The sequence below is a fragment of the Pongo pygmaeus genome, chromosome 8 (assembly GCF_028885625.2).
Source record: "Pongo pygmaeus isolate AG05252 chromosome 8, NHGRI_mPonPyg2-v2.0_pri, whole genome shotgun sequence".
In the NCBI taxonomy this organism is placed as follows: domain Eukaryota; kingdom Metazoa; phylum Chordata; class Mammalia; order Primates; family Hominidae; genus Pongo; species Pongo pygmaeus.
Window position 1 is genome coordinate 29258470 of NC_072381.2, and position 19218 is coordinate 29277687.

The window sequence follows — 19218 nt, forward strand, 5'->3', positions numbered from 1 at the left end:
GTCTCAGCCTCCCAAGTAGCTGGAATTACAGGTGCCCGCCACCACGCCTGACTAGTTTTTGTATTTTTAGTAGAGACGGGATTTCACCATGTTGGCTAGGCTGGTCTCGAACTCTTGACCTCAAATGATCCACCCTCCTCGGCCTACCCAAAGTGCTGAGATTACAGGCGTGAGCCACCGCCTGGCCCACCTTTTTCTTTCTTTTTTTTTTTTTTCTGCAACTGAGTCTCACTGTCACCCAGGTTGGAGTGCAATGGCGCGATCTTGGCTCACTGCAACCTCCGCCTCCTGGGTTCAAGCAATTCTCCTGCCTCAGCCTCGCAAGTAGCTGGGAATACAGGCATGTGCCACCACGCTTAGCTAATTTTTAGTAGAGACAGGGTTTCAACATGTTAGCCAGGACGGTCTCTATCTCCTGACCTCTTGATCCGCCTGCCTCAGCCTCCCAAAGTGCTGGGATTACAGGCATGAGCCACTGTGCCCAGCCCATCTTTTTCTTAATTCTACATATTTGTTACTGAAATATAGTTTCCTAGTCAATTTTAACAAACAAAATTCCAATCACAGAGTGCAATGAAATACCTATCAGGATCCAGGAGCGCTCTCAGATTTATGGACTAACTGAATATTTCTAGTAGTCATTAGTGGTATCCTAAAAAGTTTGTAGAGAGGCACTGGGAGGTGAAGAGGAGAGGGAAGAGACCATAGTATGAGTGTTTTACTTCCTTTATACTTAGTGAAATACACTTCATATAAATCATCCTTTGGAGCTCATGAAACACCCTGAAAATTCTACTATCTGGAAAGACATACATGGTTAATTTTCTTTGCTCTGACAATCACAACTGTGCCTACCTGAGGTCAACAGCATACTAGGAGTGTGAAAAGGGAAGTTTTGGAATATGGAACAACTTTGGAGAGGGAATTTCTAGATAGGGAGGATATGAAGACAGCAGCGGCTCAAATGGCAGAGAGAAAAGTTACCAAGGTCAAACACCACTACCCAGACACTTTCTATATAAAAGACCTATGCAGATGCTGCAGCTGAACCGTTAGGACTACTGCCCTGCAACTCCACATGGCCATACATTTTTAGTTGCTTTCAGGAAAAAAAAAAAAAGCCTATTAATTCTAATATTAACATGAATTCCAATAACAGATTAAATGCACCCCCAGAAAAATACCCCAGCCAAGATTCTACTTCTAAGAATTTCACTGCAGACATAATTCACACAGGTATACAAATATATATGTGTGCAAAAAAACTGACTACGCATCATTAGGAAAAAAAAGTAATGACCTAAAATGTTCATCAATCAGGCAATGGTTTTAAAAAATAATAATAATGAAAAGTGGCACAGGGAGGAGGTTGGGATATAAAATTGGACTATGTTTTTAGGCTATAATCTTTCTACTTTTCTTATTTCACAACGAGTATTTATTCAAGTCTTACTTATACAACTAAGAACAGAAAAATCATACATTCTATTAATCTTTTAAAATTCAAATGGCAATCATGGCCCACAGTTCCATTGTAAGTCTCAAAGCCTATTTAATCTATCATTGTATGCAATCCATTTATATGAGAATCTGTGTGTCTTTCTCCTCCATTAGACTATAAATTCCTTAAGAACCAAGACAAATAATAAGTCATCTTCCCCCATGCCCGGCACAGAGATGCTCATTCAATGTATGCCGAGTGAGTAAATGAAGAGACAAATTCCTATTTGAACTAAGCCTCTGCAGGTAACCACAGTTGGCTACAGTCATGATTACAAGTGCTCTGAGTTATGTCAGCCTGACCCACAGAAAGAAGAAAGATGGTTCTCAGAAACAGCATAAGTTTCATCATGTTCCACAATCCCTGAGAAGGTTCTAGGCTACCTACATCAAACCTATCCCTTTCCAAGATCACCCACAGATTAAAACCAATGACAGCAGTTGAGATGTCACAGTATTAAAAAGCAACAAGCGCAATTCAGCGTCTCATGTCATGACACGAATTGGAAATAATATCATTTATCTGGTGCCTGGGAGGGAAGGCCTGAGCTTGGTGAAACCAATCAAGTATGTCTTCCTTATATTCTTTAATTATGATAAGGAAACTGAAAATCAACATATTAAGGAAGACATTACACACAGAATTTATATAAAACTCCCAAAGAAAACCTTCTCAGATATCTTCATAGAAAATAAAGCTTGTTTCCATGAACGTAACTCTTTTTTATAACAGGTTCTATGTCTGTAATAGCTACATGCAATTCCTCATCAATACAATGTGATATCTCCACATTTCTGACGAACCCCCATCAACATTAAATTTTGTTTAATGGGGGCTCTGTTTTGGCTTCTCAATGAGAAAAGGGCAGACACTCTGTGGGGAGTAAATATAATCATTTCTAGGTAAGTTACTACAGTCCTGTGCTGACACAGTACACAAATAACAAAAACATATACGTCTGCAGAACTTGACAATACTGAGTATTTATGCAGCTATTATTTCACTTAACCCACACCCTCTAAGGTAGATTACACCTCCATTCCATCCTTCCCATCCCGGATTCTATAAGAAGGGGACAGACACAAGTCTAGAACCCGATGTTCCTTCCACTTCATCACACTCCTGTCACCTTTTCAAGTAGAGTCAAGGTGAGACCACCAAAAAGACAAGAAACGTTAAAAAAAAAAAAAAAGGCATTGCTGCTATTAATACCAAAAGTCTACAGTTTGCCTATATATACTACTATCTAGTAAATTTCCTATTATACTTAGGACTGATAAGATATAAATAACATATTAAATATTATTTATATATATATATATACACACACATTTTCTTTGAGACAGAGTCTCACTCTGTCACCCAGGCTAGAGGGCAGTGGCATGATCTCAGCTCTCTGAAACCTCAGCCTCCCAGATTCAAGCAATTCTCCTGCCTCAGCCTCCCAAGTAGCTGGGATTACAGGCATGCCCCACCACGCCCAGCTAATTTTTGTATTTTTAGCAGAAACAGGGTTTCACCATGTTCACCAGGCTGGTTTTCAACTCCTGACCTCAAATGATCTGCCCACCTCAGCCTCCCAAAGTACTGGGATTACAGACTTGAGCCACCGTGCCTGGCCTAAATATATATTTAAATAAAATATATTACATTTTACTCCTATTAGTTTTACTAAATGGCAATTACAGGTATCCAAAGAACATTTACTGAGCAACCACCAGGCACTATGCTAGAATCAGAGATATCACAGTGTATCTCCTGTCTCTACTCCTGTGGAGTGGGAGAGAGAGCTCTCCACACAGTGGAAAAACAGAAATCCCTATTTCTGTGAAAACACCAAGTTATTACTGCGCTAAACAGCTGCTGACGGGAAAAAAGAAAGAACCTTTGTGTAACATGTCACAGAACTTTTACTCAGAGAATGAGAAGGCTCAGGACTCAAACTTACAGGTGAAACTGCACCTCTAATGTAGACAGCCCACCACCATTCATCCTCCACCAGGTTTTTTTTTTAACTCTAAAATATATTAATGAAGTTAAACAGAAACAGCTGTTTATCAGTCACCTAAATTAGTAGTTCTCACACTTGATCATTCATATGCCACCCTCACAATTTTTACATTACATACAAAACTTTTTTACTTAACAATTTTCTTAGAGTTATTTTATTTAAATACCTATTTTAGACTCTTTTTAAACACTTACAGTGAGGCCAGGTGCAGTCGCTCACACCTGTAATCTCACCACTTTGGGAGGTCTAGGCCAGCGGATTGCTTGAGCTCAAGAGTTCGAGACCAGCCTGGGCAATATGGTGAAACCCCGTCTCTAATAAAAATACAAAAAATTAGCCAGGCGTCATGGTGCACGCCTGTAGTCCCAGCTACTAGGGAGGCTGAGGAGGGAGAATCACTTGAGCCCAGGAGGTGGGACTGAACCACTGCAGTGAGCCGAGATTGCACCACTGCACTCCAGCCTGGGTGACAGACAGAGACTCCATCAAAAAGAAAAAGATGAGGGGAGGGGGAGGGGAGAGAAGAGAAGGACGCAGGGAGGCAGGAGATGAGTTAGTTATGTTTTCTAATATGCATGAAAATAAAAGCATATGGGCAGGTGCCGTGGCTCATGCCTGGAATCCCAGTACTTTGGGAGGCTGAGGTGGGAGAATCACTTGAGCCCAGGAGTTCTAGACCAGAGCGTGGGCAACATGGCAAAATCCCATCTCTACAAAAAATACAAAAAATTAGCCAGGCCCGGTGGTGTGCACCTGTAATGCCAACTACTCAGGAGGCTGAGGTGGGAGGATCACCTGAGTCCAGGAAGTCAAGGCTGCAGTGAGCCATGATTGTGCCACTGCACTCCAGCCTGGGTGACAGAGCAAGACTCTGTCACTCTGTCCCCCATAAAAAGAAAAGCATAGTGCTTAAAACAAAAACTCTTCATTAGAATACTTCAGAAATAACCCTGCATGTCCACACTTAGGAAACACTGATATTTAACAAAACAAACAAAAACACAGAAAACACTATATTAGCAGCTATTTATAAATACTGTTACAATAATTTTATGGCATTATTATCATCGACATATTTGAGTCCATCCCTCTTTCTACTTGTTAATTAATACATGCTTAATTATCTAAAAAGTATTCAAACATTTCCAGTGGCAATTCATCCATTCCAGTCTCCCTGACTCTCTAGAAATGATCTATGTATTATATTATGTATTAGTCTATATCTATGCATTAGTTAATGATCTGAAGCAGTTATACAAATCTTCCTTATACCTACAGACTATAAATCGTTCTTTCCTTCAATCACTTGTCAAGATAAAGAAATCTAAAACATATAAAAATACCAGAGACTATTATTTAACTACGTTCTAACCAAATAGTATGTTTCTGGCCAGGCATGGTGGCTCATGCCTGTAATCCCAGCACTTTAGGAGGCCAAGGTGGGTGGATCACCTGAGGTCAGGAGTGAGACCAGCCTGACCAACAGGGCAAAACCCTGTCTCTACTAAAAATACAAAAATTAGCCAGACATGGTGGCACATGCCTGTAGTGCCACCTACTCAAGAGGCTGAGACAGGAGAATCGCTCGAACCCAGGAGGCGGAGGTTGCAGTGAGCCAAGATCGTGCTGCTGCACTCCAGCTTGGGTAACAGAGTGAGACTCCATCTCAAAAAAAAAATTTTTTTTTTAAATAGCATGTTTCTTCTGGCACAATTTAAAGTGAAAGTGAAAAGGCTCTGTTTTCTACATGATGCATTTCAACTCAGTGTGAGTTGATTTATTTTTTGCCCAATTGTTGTTAGAGAAAGAATTTAAATGGTTTTTCCAAGTATGTAAGGTGCCTACAAAATTACACTATAAAATTTATTCTTTAATAGCCTAGTTCTTTACCAAAGCAATTAGTTTTCTTAAGTCACTCCAGCAAATCACAAAGCCAGATGGGTCCCCAATTCAATCAATTATCTTTAATCTTTCAACTAAGAAAAACTGCTCTTTATCTACTTTGCCTCTGTAGTTCTCTTTCCAGAATTAACCACTTTGGTAGTGATGTATGCTTGTTAGCAAAAGTAGATCCTACACACAGGTGAGAAAACACAGAATTAACTGTGAACACTTTCCTTCCTAGCAAGGTGAGCAGAACACTGAACCATGACTTAACGAAAGACTGCCCAAGTCATTCACTGGGGTGGAACTCTACGGTGTTTATCACAAACATACTTCCCACCAACAACGGTGGCTTTGCACTCCATGGGCCAGTGCTTTTCATATTGAAATGCGTCAAAGACCAGATCCAGCGCAGTCACCGTAGTTCCACTAAGATTTAAGCAAGGCAAACCACTGTCCCTGCCATTCTAGCCTAAACGTGGTCATAAGAGGGACAGCAGAGAAAGCCACAGTACTTATTCAAGGTTGCAACACCTCCACTCTTCTGCTGACCTCCAAATACATACCTAGGCAGCACAGCCTTCTCCATCAGGTGACTCCAGAGTACACAGAGTGTGGGTATCAGACATACCCCAATGACAATGACGTAGAACACCCTTCAATGTAGTACAAGAAACTGTCTGATCATACAATATACTCACAAATACACTTCTCTATCCTGAGAGAGAGACTGGTTTATCTCACTTTCTATCTCTCCATTTATAATTTTTGGCCAGGTGCCAATGGCTCACATCTGTAACCTCAACACTTTGAGAGGCCAAGGCAGGAGGATTGCTTGAGCCCAGGAGCTCGAGACCAGCTTGGGTAACATAACAAGACCCCATTCCCCATATGTTTTTAAAAAAAGAAAAAAATAGGTTGGGCATGGTAGCTCACACCTGTAATCCCAGCACTTTGGGAGGCCGAGGTGGGTGGATTGCTTGAGGTCAAGAGTTCAAGACCAGCCTGGCCAACATGGTGAAACCCCATCTCTACTAAAAATACAAAAAATTAGCCGGGCGTGGTGGCGCACGCCTGTAGTCCCAGCTACTCGGGAGGCTGAGGCAGGAGAATCACTTGAACTTGGGAGGCGGAGGTTGCAGTGAGCTGAGATTGCATCACTGCACTCCAGCCTGGGCAACAGAGCAAGACTCCATCTCAAAAAAAAAGAAAAAGGAAATAAATAAATAAATATGTGTGTGTGTGTATATATATATATAATATTTTATATATATATATATTTTTTTTTTCTTCACCATGTTGGCCAGGATGGTCTCACTCTCCTGACCTTGTGATCCACCAGCCTCGGCCTCCCAAAGTGCTGGGATTACAGGTGTGAGCCACCGCACCCAGCCAATAATATAATTTTTGACTGAACTAGTAATTTATAATGAAACTAACAGTATATCCCAAAGAGGCACAATGCATTAAGCCAGTAACTGCGAGTCCTTTTAAAAAGTTGTCATAAATATTTTAGGTTACTACACAGGTGTCATAAATAATACTCTAGTATAAATGGCCTTTGGCCCTTTGGGAGCCACAGACATTTTTTAATCTGATGAAAACTATGGATCCTTTCTTTCCTAAGAAACATTCGCTAGTTACATAAAAAGCTGCACCTATTCTAAACAGGTTGTACATTCATTAGACTCTAAAGTCCAATCATGTACCCAGCTCAGGAACTCTTACTTTAGTGGCTTGAGGAGACTAATACAATGCTAAATCTCACATTTAGCCGGACGCAGTGGCTCACGCCTGTAATCCCAGCACTTTGGGGGGCCGAAGTGGGCAGATCATTTGAGGTCAGGAGTTAGGCATGAGCCTGACCAATATGGTGAAACCCCATCGTTACTAAAAATAAAAAAATTAGCCAGGAGAGGTGGCGCGTGCCTATAATCCTAGCTACTCAGGAGGCTGAAGCACAAGAATCGCTTGAACCCAGGAGGCGGAGGCTGCAGTGAGCCGAGTTCGCACCACCGCACTCCAGCCTGGGCAACAGGGCAAGACTCCATTTCAAAAAAATAAAATAAAATAAAAATAAATCTCACATTTAAAAAGAAACATAATGAGTCTACTGTCTAAGTACCTGACCACATATAAATCCGAGGCAATTATAAAATATTTTAAAGAAAACCCAAATTTCTCTGGTGGTAGTGTATTCAAATTGCTTTCATCTAAATACGCTGAATGAAAGGGCCACTGCCATCTGGTAGCAGCCAATCTTGAATTTAAGAAATGAGGAATGTGACCTGATGGGCCTGGGGTGGGTAAAGTCACAAGGTTTGAAGCTGTGTTTGCATAGTTCTGCAAATAAATATTCAGAACACGGAAACTGTTCATGTCAAATAAAGGAGGTGGGGTATTATAGAAGGGATAAAGCCCCAAAAGTGTCCCCCGGCCTTGATCCACCACTGCCAGTTGGCTCTTTAAAGTACTACAGAGCTACATTTTTCCCATCAATGTGGATTGTGATGAAAAATTAAATTGGCTCATGAGCCATATACAGAAGACTTCTAAAATCAACACTGAAGTGTTTCCCTTTCTCAGGATTTGGCTGTGAAGCATGACCAACCAGCCAGGAGGAAGGGGAGGGATCTTGGAGCTGGCCCATGATCTGCAGAGAGGAAAGGATGGCAGGGGAGAGGCAGAGAGGAGCGGACTATCTCAGTTCAGAAGCAGACGGAGGAGCTGCAGCTGAAGGCGCCAGGTGAAACATCCGACACATGTGGGAACCTTAGTGGTGATGCAGACGACAGCAGGTACCAGAATTTCCAAGACACAGGAATAGTATCCAAATCTCACAGATGGAAGAAAGCAATGGGAAGTCTGGCAGCTTGGGAGTCAGGTAGGGAGAGCGTTCTAGCTCCATACCCAATTCCAGAGGCAGAGCTTCAATCCCCAGAAAAAAGAAAGTTTGAGAGATAGGCACAGTTTCAGGAACCAAATAAAAAGCCCCATTCTAGGCCAGGTACAGCGGCTCATGCCTGCAATCCCAGCACTTTGGGAGGCTGAGGCAGGATGATCGCTTGAAGCCAAGAGTTGGAGACCAGCCTGGACAACAGAGGGAGACCCTGTCTCTACAAAAAAGTTTTGAAAATTAACCAGGCAGGATGGCACTCACCTGCAGTCCCAGCTACTTGGGAGGCTGAGGTGGGAGGATGGCCAGGAGTTCAAGGTTACAGTGAGCTATGATTGCACCACTGCACTACAGACTGGGTGACACAGTAAGACCCTGTCTCTTTTTTTTAAGTCTCATTTTAGCTAAAAATTGAGGCAAAGAGCAGCAACAGGGGCAAAGAGCAGCAACAGGGACAAAGCGGAGCATCAGAGCCAGGAATGACTGGCAAAAAAATAAGGAAAAATGCAAGAAATCTAGGGCCCAGCCCTGAGACCACAGACCCTCAGGATGGGGCGCTGGTGGACCAGAAACCCCACCACGTGAGGAGGCTGCACTTTAAATTCAACTGTCCTGGTGTCTGCCTTGGTCACAAAATTAGAGTGGAGATAAGCAACGCAGACACCAGCCCTGGCTTCAGGGAGCTTTTTTTTTTTTTTTTAAATAAAATATAATCTCAAACGATCAAAGAAAAAGACAGAAAGTCTGACTGAAGAGCCCAAGCATTAATTTCCACCATCTCTCAACAGCTTGAGCAAACATATGGAAGTGGGAAGCACAGAGCATGTGAAGGAAACTGTTTATTACAGTTGGGATAAAATAAAAGGTAAGTGTTGGAATGAAAGAATGATTTCCAATGCTGGCCTCAGGATTTTATGGTGGCGGTGGGTAAAAAGGACATGTTCAGAATGGTGTCTTGGAAGATTAATTCACCAGTACCATCTTAGAAGCTAAGGAAGAGAGACTTTCAGGAAGAAGGCACAATCCTCATCTCCAAATGCTGTTGATATTCAGAAATATAAAAATACTAATTAGAAGGCATCCTCTCTACCAGTTTCATTAGTGGAGATTATAGGGTAGACAGACAGGACAAGGGCAGAATCAATTCAAGAGATAGAACAGTACTCAGGATGCACCTCCCACTGAGGAAGTTATGTACAAAAAGAGACAAGAGATAGGTCCCTGAGTTCCCATCAGAGGTATTGCTTTTACTGTTGTTGCTGCTGCTATTTTTAAAAACAGGTAGACCTGAGTCAACAGGTTAAAGATACAAAAATGAGAAGGGGTAATTGATAAAGAATGTTTAAAAGAACAGAATTATGAGCTCAGCTCATATCAAAATGCATTTACGCTGGGCATGGTGACTCACGCTTGTAATCCCAACACTTTGGGAGGCCAAGGCGGGGGGACTGCTTGAGCTCAGGAGTTCGAGACCAGCCTGGGGAACTTGGTGAAACCCCATCTCTACAAAAAATGCAAAAATTAGCCAGGCATGGTAGTACATGCCTGTAGTCCCAGCTGCTCGGGAGGCTGAGGTGGGAGGACTGCTTGAGTCCAGGGGGTCTAGAACGCAGTGAGCCAAGATTGTGCCACTGCATTCCAACTTGGGCAACAGCATAAGATCCTGTCTCCCCACCCCACCCCCAAAAAATGCCTTTACATCTTTAAAAAAATTCCACTTTGAATCTCTTTTTCCAACAAATGGTTTCTCAGTGTAAAATGTCTATAAATTATTCAGTGTTGATAATGTGTCTGTTCCATTGTTCAATAACCAAGAAATACATATCATAGCTTTTTTAACTTTATCGAGTTAATAAATTTTGGCACAAACTGTGCTTTCTTTTAATGAAATCCAATAAGCAGAGTAAGTGCAGAGGAAAGGGAAAGAATGGGTTTTAGGATTATCCAGACCTGGGTTTAAATTATATTTTTAAGAGCAAAATAACTACATTATCGCTTGAATACTTAGGTAAGCATAAGTACTTACATGCTAAGGGATTTACAAGACTCTCTCATCTGACCTTCACAGGGGCCTTCTGTCTGTTTTGTTTTGTTTTGTTTTGTTTTGTTTTGTTTTTTGTTTTGTTGACAGGGTCTCACTCTGTCACCCAGGCTGGAGTACTCAGGAGGCTCACTGCAACCTCTGCCTCCCGAGTTCAAGCAATTCTCCTGCCTCAGCCTCCCTAGTAGCTGGGATTACAGGCGCCCACCACCGCGCCCAGCTAATTTTTGTATTTTTAGTAGAGATGGGTCTTCACCATGTTGGTCAGGCTGGTCTCGAACTCCTGACCTCAAGTGATCCACCCCTCCCCGCCGCCCCAGCTTCCCAAAGTGCTGGGATTACAAACGTGAGCTACTGCACCCAGCCCACAAGGGCCTTTTCAATTTAGAGGTTCAACAATTTACCCCAGTTAGTAAAGAAGTAGAGCAGGGATCTGAACTTGAGCCTGACTCTAAAGAGAAATGCTTTCACGGTCCTCAAATTGTAACATCAAGCTCTGCCACCTCCCGCAACTTCTGCACTTCAGGTCCTCATAACATATAGTTTTGCCATGAAGAATTAGAAAGAAAAAGTTAACACATGAGGCAGAAGGATCTCTTGAACTCAGGAGTTGGAGGCTGCAGTGAGCTATGATCGTGCCACTGTACTCCAGCCTGGGTGACAGAGTGAGACCCTGACTTTAAAAAAAGAAAAAAGAAAAAAAAAGTGAATACATGGATAACGCAACAGAGAGAAGGTCCTCAATCGATGCTGGTTTCCTTATCTCCTTCCTGTTTCATTTTTGTAGTCACTTTCTTAAAACCTTGCTCTTCCTAAGCTATGGTGCTGTCTCTTCTATGTCCCTCCAACACCATATGTATACCCCAATCAGCACTCTGTCCCCATGTTATAATTGTTAGCTTGTCTGTTTCTCAATAGTCAGTAAACTCTTCAAGAACCAAAGCCTTTGAGCATCATTAACTTTATGTCTCTAGTTTCCAGTGCATCTGGCACGCAGTAAGTGCTCAATACGTGTTTCTTGTTTCAACTAATTCTGGTTAATATTTAATCCAAGTGTGCTATCTGCTTAGGTTGCCTCTAAAACCTTAGTCACTAGGCCCATCAACATTGTCCCAGATGTCAAAGAGCTAAGGTATGCCGTGTGCCATCTGTTCTGCCATATGCATTAGTTCAGGGGCCTAAAAACTACAGCAAGTTGGCCCACCACCTGTTCCTATAAATAAAGTTTTATTGAAACACAGCCAAGTTCATTCACTTATATATAGTCTACAGCTGCTTTTATGTTACAATGGCAAAGTGGAATATTTGAAGCAGAGACCACTGGACCTGCAAAGCTTAGTACATTGCTATCTGGCCTTTACAAAAAAATATTTGCTAACCTCTGCATTAGTTGGATCCATTCAGTAAGTTAACAAATATTAGAATATTTACTATAAGGCAATTGCTGCCTTTAGATGCTGGGTATAGTGTGGTGAACAAAACAGGCACATCCCTGACCTTCACAGAGCTTATAATCTAGCAAGCAAAAAAGACAACACACTCAGGTAGTCAAATAAATAAACAAAGAAGCAATAAATCCAACAGGTTGAGCATCTCTAATACAAAAATCTGAAATCCAAAATGCTCCAGAATCCAAAATTATCAACATGATGCTCAAAGGAAATGGTCACTAGAGCATTGCAGATTTTGGATTTTCAGATTAGGAACGCTTGAGCAACTGGTATAATGCAAATATTCCAAAAGAAAAATAAAATAAAATGAAATCCAGAACACTTCTGGTCCCAAGCATGTCAGATAACGGATACTCAACCTGTATAAAATGTGATAAACATGGTAAAAGAAAAGTAGATAATACTATTTGAAAGAATAACAAGCCAGGCACGGTGGCTCACACCTGTAATTCCAGCACTTTGGGAGGCTGTGGCAGGTAGATCACCTGAGGTCAGCAGTTTGAGACCAGCCTGGGCAACACGGTGAAACTCCATCTCTACCAAAAATACAAAAATTAGCCAGGCGTGGTGGTGCATGCCTGTAATCCCAGCTATTCGGGAGGCTAAGGTGGGAGGATAGCTGGGACCTGGGAAGTTCAGGCTGCAGTGAGCAGTGAAGTACCACTGTACTCCAGCCTGGGTGACAGACAGAGACCCTGTCTCAAAAAAAAAATTAAATTAAAATAAAATTAAATAAATGAAGAATAATAAATGTGAGTAGAGAGGAGGTGTACTCTATATTGGGTAGAAGGTGAAGTTTCTCTAAGCAGGTGCAATTAAGCTCAGCCCTGAATCACTGTGGGGCAGGGAACCGCCATGTGAGAGACAAGGGCATCCAGCAGAAGGTACAAGAAGAATTCAGGCTGGGAAGAAGGAAAGAGCCCAATATGTTCTAAAGAAGATGTGGCTGGAACAAAATGAGCCAGAAAAAATTTTGATAAAGAAGGAACTGTAGGCAAGGGTTACATCATAGAGTACGTTGTAAGCCACTTTAAATCTGAACTGTAATTTTTACATTTTTAAAAACCATTCTTATTATAAAGACAATTAGGGGCCAGGCGCGGTGGCTCACACCTGTAATCCCAGCACTTTGGGAGCCCAAGGCAGACGGATGACTTGAGGTAAGGAGTTCGAGACCAGCCTGGTCAACATGGTGAAACCCCGTCTCTACTAAAAATACAAAAGTTACCTGGGTGTGGTGGCACACACCTGTAATCCCAGCTACTCAGGAGGCTGAGGCAGAAGAATCATTTGAACATGAGAGGCAGAGAAGATTGCAGTGAGCCAAGAATGCACCACTGCACTCCAGCCTCAATGACGGAGTGAGACTCTGTCTCAAAAAAAAAAAAAGACAATTGTAGAAAATGGGGCTAATCCAGCGTGGTGGCAGGCACCTGCACTCCAGCCTCAATGACGGAGTGAGACTCTGTCTCAAAAAAAAAAAGACAATTGTAGAAAATGGGGCTAATCCAGCGTGGTGGCAGGCACCTGTAGTCCCAGCTACTCGGGAGGCTGAGGCAGGAGAATGACATTAACCCAGGAGGCAGAGCTTGCAGTGAGCCGAGATCGCGCCACTGCACTCCAGCCTGGGCAACAGACCGAGACTACGTCTCAAAAAAAAACAAAAAAAGAAAAAGAAAATGGGGCTAATATTATAGACTCATGAAACTACTCTTCCTTCAGGAATATTCATGAATATATACAGCAAATCCACCTGTAATTACATACACCTTTTACTCAAAAGTAAGGACTTTCTTTTCCCATATCTATTTCTACTTCCTTAAACATTTTGATTACTTATGACTAAAGCCATGGATTCAGTGTGATATAAATACTTTACGTTTCTAAAACCCTGCTCATCTGATTGATGTAGGACCTTTGGGAGAGGCAGGTGAGGAACATGCCCTGCTATCCTAACCCCATTGCTCCAGCAAAGAATAGAAAAGGGGAACAAATTAGCTCATTCAATGCCATAGCCTCAATGCCCAGAGAGTGATGACAAGAGTGAATGCTCAACAAACTGAGGTCGATTTTAACTCAATTCTCTTCTAATCTAGTCCAAACTTGCATAAGCATAAATTGGGTAGTGATTATGTCCCCAAACTCTTCAGTTATTACCACAAAAGAAGCCAATCCATCGTCATTCTAAAGTAAATCTCCACCAACATTAAATCTTCAATTAGCCGGAGAACTTCATCTTCACAGTTTGAATATTTGTTTTTATCTTTTTTTTTTTTTTTTAAGAGATGAGATCTTGCTCTGTCACCCAGGCTGGAGTGCAGTGGCATGATCAAAGCTCACTGCAGCCTCCAACTCCTGGCCTCAAGTGATCCTCCCAACTCAGTCTCCCAAGTATCTGGGACTAGAGGCACATACCACCACACCCAGCTAATTTTTTTTAATTTTTTTAGAGATGGGGTTTCACAATGTTGTCTAGGCTGGTCTCTAATTCCTGGCCTCAAGCGATCCTCTTGCCTCAGCCTCCCAAGTACAATGTTTCAATATTTTAAACATAAAATTAATAAGCAGTACTTCAAAGTACATAAGATTACATCATTTTCCTTCAAACTTTGATGAACAGATAGTGCTTAAGATCAGGGTATTCTGCAAAGACAGGATATTAGGACAGAAAGAGATCTGAGTTGGAGTTAGGGAATGTGGAGTCTAGATCTGGTTTTACTGGTTCTCTTAAAAACAGTAACATGGCTGCAGCCAGTCCCAGAATCCCCTAGGCCTCTGGGTGTCCCCGAACCAGATGATTCCCAAGACCCCATTACAGCTTCACATGCAATGACTTGTAGGCTGGTAAATGCCACGAGACTGAGATGGCGAGTCAAAAGAGTGACAAGCTTCAAGGATGAAGAGGTGTTTGACACAGTCCTTACGGAATGGGAAGATTTTCACAGGCATAAAGCGAAAGCTAAAGTCAAGGCAAATCTCAGCAGAGAGAATTGCTGACTATGCTTCATTCAGCAAAACATCACAGTGGTTCTCCTCTAATGCCTAATACATTGACATGGTTATAATCACAATACACAGCAGCCCAGCAGTTCAGAAGCTTTAAATCATGTTTAAAACTATTGTTTTAATTGGAGGGGAGTAGGAGGAAGCCAGAGCAGTGGCACCCACCTGTACTCCCAGTTTCTTGGCAGACAGAGGCAGGAGGATCACTTGAGCGCAGGAGTTCCAGACCAGCCTGGGCAACATAACAAGACTATCTCTTTAAAAAAAAAAAAAAGGGGGGGGGGCAGGGGAGGAGGGGAGCTGGGGAGGGCACAATCTACATCTACTGCTGGGTGGGGAAAGGCATGTGTGCCTACTTCAGTTCTATCTGCAGCGCCTGTTCAACATCAATGCCCTCTATCCTCGTTTTCTTAAACATGCAGTAGGAAATGGAAGCAAAATATTTATTGTTAAAAATGCATGAAAATGTTAAAATGTCTTTGGGGAACTTATTAAATCAGAGTTCATTAGAAGCCTCTGGCTGTAATGCTTAGGCTGCTGTTTTTGAAGAGTCTTGAAGCCTGAGAGCTCTTTCTGAAGACCACGGTTCTTTGAAATAGCGCATGTTGCCTTTCCTCCGGGGACATTAAATGATGATGGCATCTCTCAGTGGGACTGCCCCAGCCATTTGTTTTTTGGACTTTTAATACAATAGTAAGCTAAATAAGTAGCTGGTGGTGTCCACTGATCTAGACCCGTAATAATTACAGGCAGAACTGTTTTATCTTGTCATGACCAGCAACTGGTGTGTTTTAATTTTTTTAAGAATTATATCAATCGAAATGGTTTGTGTGCATAATTCGAAACAACACAAGAGGTCCCAAATATGGTTTCTAGGCAAAAGGAAGTTAGGCAAAATTTGCAATGTATCTTTCCATCTTTGCAGATGTGCTGCCTATCTTTTTGGAAAGAGCAGAGAAACCAGAGGAATATTTCATTTAAAGTCAGACAACAGTCACATGCTCTGAAAAACATTTGTTTTACTTGAGAAGAAAAAACATTAAGTGGTGGGGCCACAGGATTCATAACACCATTACAGGATTTCTGGAGTATTAGCCATCGCAACACCCACTAATATCACACCAGCTAAAAATTCAGCAAAAGCTTGTTGGTATGCCAATCAAATATGACATAAAGACACTGCTCTCTTGCTAATCTGGCTTGATGCAGGAGCATAATTTGAAATACCTTGTCTAATGTATGAACTGCAGATCCTTCAGGCACTCCTCCCTAAATATTGCTTCTTTCAAGCAAGATTTCCATAAATTTTGAAAGGTAGGGAGCCCTGTTTGTACTCCCTGGGAAATGTCTGGAGAGTACCTATTTGAAATTCATACATATATAGACAGATGCAGCTGCCTTAACATGCAATCTAAGGGCAATTAAGATTCTTCTGTGAGGCCTGGGGCAGTGGCTCACGCCCTTAATCCCAGCACTTTGGGAGGCTGAAGCAGGTGGATCACGAGGTCAGGAGATCGAGACCATCCTGGCTAACACAGTGAAACCCTGTCTCTACTAAAAATACAAAAAATTAACCAAGCGTGGTGGCACGTGCCTGGAGTCTCAGCTACTTGGGGGGCTGAGGCAGGAGAATCACTTGAACCTGGCGGGCAGAGGTTGCAGTGAGCCGAGATCATGCCACGGCACTCCAGCCCAGGTGACAGAGCGAGACTCTGTCTCAAAAAACAAACAAAAAAAAGATTCTGGGGCACTTACAAGGATGCATATTTGAATAAAAAGCCAGCTCACTGCAGCTTCTGAAAAGCTGAAGAAGACAAGGTTCAATATTCTCCTCTGAAAATGAGGCAGACTAATGAATGAGCAAGACCCAGCATTCTAGCCCATATAGTTTGACCATGAGCACCTAAGCCTGAAAAATACCTGAAGTAAGACTATTCGCCCATCTTCAGCCAAAGTAAAACGCACTTCTAGATTCGTGACTTAGATCAAAGTTTCTTCCTGTTACATAAAACCAGGGAAAATTATTTGTAAAATATATACCAAAATGTGCTATTTACACAGGTGTGTCCAATTTGTGAAAATTCGTCAAGCTCTACACTTAAATGTGCACTTTTTGGCATGCATTTTACTTTTAATAGTTTTACTTATATCTGTACATATATTGTGTGTGCATATATAGTTATAGACATAAGCATATAAAATAATAAATAGAGGTAATTCATTAAGGTATAGATAGACCCTCAAATAATGAAAAGAAGTGCTTTTCATTGGGGCTTTTCATTTAAAGGCTAGAAACATCTTCTAGAAAGTAATTTCATTCCAGTAGCAATTGCTAATGAATAATCAACAGATATAGTTAATGACTCAGTCAACTAGATGTCACCTTTTCATTAACTGAGTTTTCATAAAGATTTGCTTGGATCTTAATTTTATATACACTGTTGATTTTTTAAAAAATGTATATAAACTCTTAGTTTAAAAAAAAAGAAATGGAACAGGAGGGGAAAAGTATATGTGTATACTGATGCCTGGAGATGTTGGAGTCATTTTTTAAATTTAATACACTTACTTATTAAAAGTCTTATTCACCTGTTACTACTTCCTATGAAGAATAATGATTTTATTATAGACCAAGTAAAACAACCCAAAATAGTTGTGTTTTTTTTTTGTTTTTTTTTTTGTTTGTTTTTGAGATGGAGTCTCACTCTGTCAACCAGGCTGGAGTGTAGTGGCACTATCTCAGCTCAATGCAACTTCCACTCCTGGGTTCAAGTGATTCTCCTGCCTCAGCCTCCCCAGTAGCTGGGATTACAGGCACACACCACCACACTGGGCTAATTTTTTGTATTTTTAGTACAGATGGGGTTTCACCATGTTGGCCAGGCTGGTCTCGAACTCCTAACCTCAAGTGATCCACCCACCTCGGCCTCCCAAAGTTCTGGGATTACAGGCGTGAGCCACCACACCCAGCCCCAAAATGTTATTTTAAACCATAAACAGTATTAGCCAGTATTAACAGTTTAAAAGCAATCTGGAATCGTCTAAAAGAGACTACAAGTCAATCTGCCCTAAATTAACCAGGAAGTCTTTTCCATATCTTATGGTACAATTACGAAAGAATTCTATCTAGAAGAAGAACAGAGCCTAAAAAAGATTAAACGCATTCAGATCAAGGTATTTTGTCAAGATTTCCTAGGTGTCCTCTTTATTGGTGCCGTTACAAGATAAGTGGAGACAGACATAAGCAATTGCTCGGCGTAGCCTCTCCTACAGAAGAGTTACCTCAATGAACTGAGAACATACTACCCACTCTCACATTCCAGCTCACTCACCCATATCTACCTTCATGCTTAAGAGAAGCATTCAGAGACTATAAAAGCAAGGAATTTAAGTCTTCTGCTACTTTAAGGCAAATTGCATCAAGAGGGCTATCACAAAATGCAAACACAATGAAAGAATTTCCTCTTCTTTGCAGAACACAATTATTCTGCATTAACAATGTCAAGTTCTGCATTCACTAGACCGCCCAGATTTTTATTCTTATCCCTGTATAAATAATCAAAGCTGCATATATCTCAGAATGTTGATTAGAAAATACTACAAGCCAGGCATGGTGGTGCACACTTGCAGCCCCAGCTACTCAGGAGACTGAGTTGAAAGGATCGCTTGAGCCCAGGAGTTCGAGTCCAGCCTGGGTAACATAGATACCATCTCTAAAACAAAACAAACTAACAAACAAAGGCTGGGCACGGTGGCTTACGCCTATAATCCCAGCACTTTGGGAGGTCAAGGCAGGCAGATTGCTTGAGTCCAGGGGTTTCGAGACCATCATGAAACCCCATCTCTGTAAAATAAAATTTTTTCCTTTTTTTTTTTTTTGAGATGGAGTCCCGCTCTGTCACCCAGGCTGGAGTGCAGTGGCGCGATCTCTACTCACTGCAAGCTCTGCCTCCCAGGTTCATGCCATTCTCCTGCCTCAGCCTCCCGAGTAGCTGGGACTATAGGAGCCAGCCACCATGCCCGGCTAATTTTTTGTATTTTTAGTAGAGACGGGGTTTCACCATAGCCAGGATGGTCTCGAGCTCCTGACCTCGTGATCCGCCCGCCTCGGCCTCCCAAAGTGCTCGGATTACAGGCCTGAGCCACCGCGCCCGGCCAAAATTTTTTTAAATACTACATTTATAGTTACCAAAGCTCCCTAAATTCTGCCCATATTCTTCAACAATCAAAAGAATTTCACACAACATTAACATCACCGAAACAAAATAAATAATATAGTTTCATAAAATTTACCAATTTTCTTATAGCCCTCTAATAAATTAGAAGATTCTTTGGCTCCCAGAACCAACAAAACAAATGAAAAAGATTTATAGGGCAATCATATCCATCCACCCAGTGTTTACACAGTGCCTACACTACACAGACTAAAGT

General features: G+C 41.7%; 1 protein-coding gene across 7 annotated transcripts in view; it reads right to left on the reverse strand.

The window, feature by feature from the left end:
- The window catches only part of MPP7 (MAGUK p55 scaffold protein 7), a 271223-nt gene that overhangs the window by 223610 nt on the left and 28395 nt on the right, over window positions 1-19218 (reverse strand). Inside the window, exon 2 of one of the 7 annotated variants that reach the window (XM_054435737.2) lies at window positions 3707-3826. The exons of the other annotated variants lie outside the window; for them this stretch is intronic. The gene's annotated coding sequence lies outside the window, so the exon portion shown is untranslated. The remainder of the gene's footprint in view (window positions 1-3706; window positions 3827-19218) is intronic. 7 annotated transcript variants of the gene reach the window in all.